The sequence below is a fragment of the Felis catus genome, chromosome D2 (assembly GCF_018350175.1).
Source record: "Felis catus isolate Fca126 chromosome D2, F.catus_Fca126_mat1.0, whole genome shotgun sequence".
Taxonomy (NCBI): domain Eukaryota; kingdom Metazoa; phylum Chordata; class Mammalia; order Carnivora; family Felidae; genus Felis; species Felis catus.
Window position 1 is genome coordinate 52,902,501 of NC_058378.1, and position 6,829 is coordinate 52,909,329.

Genomic DNA, 6,829 nt, shown 5'->3' on the forward strand with positions numbered 1-6,829 from the left:
GTGCTTCAAAACCCATCAGTTGAGGGCCAGGTAGCCAGTGGGGTTTATGCAGAGTAGGTTCTCAGAAACATAGGGGTCAGGGCTTGGAAATAGACACAAGAGGAAAAAATGACTTTTATTAACCTGTGCCTGAAAGATTTAAAGCATCACTTGATTGTGGAATAAAACCAACACATTAAGAAGCCCTAATGAAAGAAAACTTGAAACTGGTTTTACAAGTTGGAAGCCCAGTTTTTCAGATCCATTGTGATATTCTCAGCAGCAGGACATTCACTTTCCCATCCCAATGACTGCAGCAAAGGAATCTCCGAAGTCTATTTCTGGGCCTTAGTTTCTTTTGTAAAACAAGAGGATTTGTCCATATGGCCAGTGACTCTATAATCATATCAAAATAATAAAATGACATGTGGTTCGTTAAATTTTTTTATCATTCTGATTTTTCCCCCCTCCCAGTTTGTGGCTTGGCTGAACTGGCTGAACTGAGGGGAATACCTTTAATGATCCAGATTACTTGTAGAGATTTTTATCTCACAATATTCCCCAAAGAATGTTAGGGCTGCTTCATTTCTCTGAGAGCCTTGCCTAGTAAACAATGTACAAACAAAACACTATTAGAGGTTCAGCAGTGTTTTCTGGAATAATCTCCAGTAAGCTCACGATAAAGCCAAACTTCTTTACATGGCCTGCAAGGCCCTTGCCTGATCTGGCTCCTCTGTGCTTTCCAGGATTATATCAGACTCTCTCTCTCCTTATTTAATTTATTCTGGACACATGGCCTTCCTTTAGCTTCTGAAGGCACCATGCTGTTTGCCAACTCAAGGCCTTGATATGGCCTGTTTTCTCTGCCGAAACTGTCTTCCCTCCCTCTTGGTCTGCTTGAATGATTCAGGCCTAAATATCACATCATCAGGGAAGTGATCACCTCATCCAAAACCGAAATCAGGCCACCCTGTTCTTTCTCGTCAAAGCACTCAATAAAATTTGTGATTTACACATATTTCTATGTTTACTTTATTCATCTTCCTAACTAGTCTTTGAGGGAAGGGGCTGTTTCTTTCTGTGTTTGCTATTGTATTTCCTAGCACATAGTAGGTGCTCTTTGGGGACTATTGTGAGATAAAAATCTCTACAATATTTGCGATATTAGTAAAGGAGTAAATGTATTCACAGAATATTCCCAGCACAGTCAGCCCTTATTGGTTGTTTAGATAGGACATGATTCTTGAGAACCCTTAGTGAAACCATGACTGACCTTGTTTTGGCATTGTGGAAATAGTTATTGGTCCTTCCATAATCTGACAACTCTTCCAATGTGTGTTTATTCAGACTGATTCAACCTCTTTAATGACTCAGTGGGAACACCATTAAGCCAGTTAATGCAAACTCAATTCCCTCAATTCGAGTTCTTGGTCAACTGCAGGGATGTTCTGGCCAAGAAGATACCTGAGATTTTGAGTTTGAACTAAAGTACTCTTAAGAGAAAAAAATCAAGTGAATCTCCAGTGATTGACACTGTCTATGAATAAAAGTGAGAATTAAGTCATATGTGGAAATACTACATAGTCACCTGACTGCAGTCAGTTTTATTTAGCTGTTGCTGGAGCCCCATGGAGAAGGGTTTATTTAAGAATGGAATAGTTCTTTTAAAATTCTGTAGCAATCATCTCTCTCTCTCTCTCTCTCTCTCTCTCTCTCTCTCTCTCTCTCTCTCTCTCTTTTTTTCTCCAGTCCATGGAAAGTGTTATCTCAGGCGGCTTTGTGCAGGAAGTTGGGTTTATCACTTCCTCACAGTTGCACTTTGTCTAGGACTTAACTACATGCTATCAGATTACATCAAAATGTAGGCCTTTGTGTGTTTAACTCATCAAAGGAGTGGACCCTCAGGACTTGATATCACTTCACTGCATATGCAGCCATGTAGCAAAACAAAGCCTATCTAAACAGGACAGAACTATTTCTGTTGCGAGGCGACTCTGCTAGCTCGAGCTTGCAGAAATGGTCGGGTTTCAGGTGTCTGTAGTGTTTCACTTCTTGTTTTTATATTTATCTCGTTTTAGAATTGCAGTCATTTGCCTGGTTGTGTGCAAGGAAGGAAACCCAAAATATTACCTACAAGGGAGGAGACAAGATTGCTCCAATCCCCAGTGTCAGTTGGAGGCAGCACTAACCTTTACCTCATCATCTTGATTTTCACTTGAAAGCTGAAGTTGCTGCGGTCAGAGTCTGGGCTCCAGGGATGGCCACACAGGGGGTTTGAATCCTGGCTCCTCTGTTTCCTGCTTGTGCGTCCTGGGGCAAGTTATTTCACCTCCTTGGGCTTCCGTTTCTGTGTCTGAAAAATGGAAAAATTACAGCACCTGCCTAATAGCCTTATGATATGGAATAAATGATAGGGATGAAATAGTGTGTGGAAAGTGCATATGGAATGTGCTCACCACAGGAGGCATATCAGTCTTGTGAAGCCGGAGGGGTCCTGCACGCCACACCCTGCAGAGTGAGTGGCAAGGCCGGCACAGTCCCGGGCTGGCTCAAGTTTCTCAGGCTGCACTTCCACCTTTGGGGCCTCGTTGCTAGTTTCTTCTCTGCGGAGTTCCCTCTTCTCTGCGGTGGGCTGGCTGCCAGATGCCGCCTCTATTGGCAGCCACAGGAAGCCGATGCAACTGTGAAGTAATACTTCTGCCCCGGGGCTGGCCCCGCCCTGTTGACCAAGGGTTTTAGATCTGCTCAGCCAACTCCTTTTAATATCTTGCCTAAAAAGGACTTCTCACTCTGCTCTGCTGCACTGGGCGATGGCTGCCTGCCCTAGAGGGCTCAGACAAACAGCTTTCGGGGGATAGAAATGGGGAAGGGAACTTCTTCCTCCCAGACGAATGTTTTGGGAGTTGGGGGTACCATCTTGCAGCAACTGTCTGATATGATGATCATTTACCAAAATCATATGTCAAAGGAAGAGGGATAGGCTTGATTTTATAAAATCCTTCCAAGCCAGTGGAGTATAATGAGGTGCTCTGAAAAAAAAAAATTATTTGCATCATGGCAGTATGCAAATTTTCACAGACCTATGACTGGAAAGAAATTAAATTACACCTAAAAAACTTTATCATTTAAGGAGGTAAATGTTTTTTCTTTTCCTTTTTGAAAGTCTGAAACCATTCTAAATAGGAAATTGAAACAAGCATAATGCTTTATTGCGTCTTTATACTCTGGTTATTCACTGATGGCTCCCTACCTTGATGGTTTCCTCCCTTCCGGCTTCTGAGGTGGCAGATGCCCTGTGAGCCACACTCCACCTCAGCTGTTCAGATCACTTCAGAGCCACAAACACCTTCCATTCAGCGCCAGCTGGCTTTGGCTTGGTGTCAGAGGTTCTCATCCAGTGGATTTTGCCTCTCTGCCTGGCCCCATGGGGTGAGCTCTTTGGCTATCTCTTTAGCTCTTGTCCTTGGATGCTGGCTCTTGGAGCTCCCGTTCGTGACTGGAGGGCCAGTCTCATGTCACCCTCAAGCTCTGCACAAGAGACAGATTCCCAGGCTGGAATCTAGCATCTTGGGCTCTGGGAAGAGTTGAGACATTTGGCTACAACTCTCTTGAAACAGTAGTGAATGCTAGTGGAAAACCAGGTCTTTCTTTTGATTGATTTGATTAAAATACATTTTTTTTCTAATTGCAAAAGCAATAGATGCATACACACGTGCGTGCGCGCGCGCGCACACACACACACACACACACACACACACACACAAGCTCCTAAACACAGAAATATGTAAAATTTAAAATTGAAGGGCTTCATATTAACCTCCTAGTGATAATTCTTTGTTATATACTGTCTCAGATTTATTTCAGTGCATATAAAAGCATTCTTTACTTCACACACAAAAAATGAGAATGGGATGCATACCTATTCTTCTGTAATTTGTGTGTTTTCCTTAACAGTATATCTTGAATAGATTGAAATGCCAGCATACACAGATTTACTCCATTATTTTGTATGACTGTGGCTATTCCACAGTAGAGTGGACTATAAATTATTTACTCGATTCCTTACTCATGGACCTTGCACTATTTAAGATTTTTTTCTTTGGCTTAACAAGCAGTGCAATACTGAACATCCTTGTACAAACATCTTTGTGTGCATGTGTGAGTATTTCTGTAGAATTGTTGGGTTGAAAGGGATGCACATTTCAAATTTTAATTAACTATGTTAAATTGTGTATCGGTGTACCAGTTTGCGATCTGCTAAGAAATCTGAGAAGCCCTGTTTCCTCAAATACTTACCAACTCTAGTATTACTAAATTTTGTAAGTCTACTGGGCAAAAAACTTGTTCATTCGTGTTGCTTTTATTATTAGCAATGTTGGACATCTTTTAGAATGTTTTTTTGACTATCCATATTTCCTCTTATGAGAGTTTTCTGTTTGTATCCTTTATCCAATTTTCTGTTGTCTTTTTCTTTTTTTAATGTTTGTTTATTTTTGAGACGGAGACAGAGCACGAGTGGGGGAGGGGCAGAGAGAGAGGGAGACACAGAATCTGAAACAGGCTCCAGGCTCTGAGCTGTCAGCACAGAGCCCGATGGTGGGGCTTGAACCCACGAACCGTGAGATCATGACCTGAGCGGAAATCAGATGTTCAACCGACTGAGCCACCCAGGTGACCCAATGAGTTGTCTTTTTCTTATTGATCTGTGCAGCAGTTAGGATGTTTTCAGAATGCTTACTAAAAGATGACTTGTATTTATTGTTTATTATTCTAGAATATGATATCTAAAGATAAGGTATTCCCGAGTTGGGCAGTGGCTTAGCAGTCTTGGGTGCAGATACTTTTGCTGCTATGTTTTACTCGGCTTGTGCTTTTGTGGTTTCAAAATGGCTGCCATACTTCTGGTCATCACATTATAGACAGCTATCTCCACAGGTCCAAAAAAGGCTCTCCTATCCCCAATTCTCAAGCTTCATTTTTGATCATTAAGGAAAACTTCCAACTAGCTTGCCTGCAGATATCTGCCCCTACCCAGGTCCCACTGGCCGGGATTGAGTCACATGCCCCTTTTCAGGCTATGATACCCATGCATCTGCCATATTAAAAGAATATATTTATTTATTTTGAGAGAGAGAGAAAGTGTGTGCATGCAAGTGGAGGAAGGGCAGAGAGGGGAACAGAGAGAGAATCCCAAGCAGGTTCTGCACCAGCAGGGCAGAGCCCAGTGGGCTCGAATTTACCACCTGTGAGATCATGACCTGACTGGAAGTCAGACGCTTAATGACTGAGCCCCCCTGGTGCCCCAACATCTGCCATTTTTAATGAGATTAGTCTCCATGCCGTCTCCTGAATTAGTTGAATCAGGCAGATGCAATTTGATTATAGCACAACAATTTGAATGTAGGCACAAATTCTGAATACCTAAATACCTGAATGCTCAATACCTGAAATACAAGATTATCTTTGGCTTTGAATGGTGAATCTTTAAAGGATCAGTGTATGACTTGAGCATGAGCAGACCAGCTCCTTAATATCTGGCCATGCTCAGTAAGTCATAATATCCTGCTTAAACCCCCAAAGCAGAATAGTGCATGGCTTTCTCCTCTGGGCAGCAAGAGGTGGTTGGACTTCACCTGGTCTGTGAAGCCACTGTTAGGCCAGTTGGGATCTTCTGGCAGAATTTCTGGACCTCTCCAGAGGGGATGAGGGGCCCACAGGTGGCTATAACAATACCTACCCTTTTAAATGGGTGCTGAGTTCTGACTGAAGGGATGGGAAGCTACAACCTCCTTCACTACTTTTGGAGTAGGGACCTCCCTCTTCTCCCTACTGGGCAGAGAGACAATGGGAAGTAGTAGTTCTAGCTTATTTTTGCTTTAGTTATTTCTTGTAAGTCAGTGGTCTCAGAGGAAAGAGAAATCTGATCTTAATTACGTCTTTGTGACATGAAAATTACCTTCTTTTAAAAATAAATCTTTGGGGGCGCCTGGGTGGCTCCGTCGGTTGAGCGTCCGACTTCGGCTCAGGTCACGATCTCACGGTCCGTGAGTTCGAGCCCCGCATCGGGCTCTGGGCTGATGGCTCAGAGCCTGGAGCCTGCTTCCCATTCTGTGTCTCCCTCTCTCCCTGACCCTCCCCGTTCATGCTCTGTCTCTCTCTGTCTCAAAAATGAATAAACGTTAAAAAAAAATTAAAAAAATAAATAAATAAATCTTTGGGGCACCTGAGTGGCTCAGTTGGTTAAGCATCTGACTCTTGATTTCAGTTCAGGTCATGATCATACAGTTTGTGGGTTCACGCCCCACATTGGGCTGCGTGCTGACAGCAGAACCTGCTTGGGATTCTGTCTCTCCTTCTTTCTCTGCCCCTTCCCTGCTTTTGTTCTCCTCCTGTCTCTCAAAATAAACAAACTTAAAAAAATGCTTATTCAGTTTTGAGAGAGAGAGAGAGTGTGCGTGTGTGCATGAGCAGGGGAGAGGCAAAGGGACAGGGCGATAGAGGATCCAAAGTGGGCTCTACGCTGACAGCAGTGAGCCTGATGCAGGGCTCAAATTCACGAACCAGAAGATCATGACCTGAGCCTAAGTTGGACCTCAACTGACTGAGCCATTCAGGTGCCCCAAGAAAATTATATTTTAATTGGACTAAGATACATCCTCAGGTTCACCTTTTCTACTCCCAGAGTCTCAATGAATACCAAATGGTATGTTCTGGATACCAAAACTCTTGATTTTTATTAAACTGAGGTTATGGACATGGAAGGCTGAGTTCCAGAATCACTTAGCTCATCTTTATCCTTCTGCCTTGATCTGTTCTAATTTCTCAACTTGACAACCCCAAAATGAAAATT

At 43.0% G+C, this 6,829-nt stretch overlaps 1 long non-coding RNA gene across 2 annotated transcripts; it reads right to left on the reverse strand.

Moving 5' to 3' along the window:
- Positions 1–83: 83 nt before the first annotated feature.
- Positions 84–2,750, reverse strand: LOC109492588. Of its 2 annotated transcripts, none has more exons than XR_002146511.3 (3): positions 2,436–2,750; positions 2,169–2,332; positions 84–375 (listed from the first exon to the last, which is right to left on the reverse strand). It is a non-coding gene; the product is annotated as an uncharacterized LOC109492588 (long non-coding RNA). The 2 variants fall into 2 exon arrangements; XR_002146510.3 differs by having other exon boundaries at positions 2,175–2,332; positions 2,436–2,748.
- Positions 2,751–6,829: the final 4,079 nt, after the last annotated feature.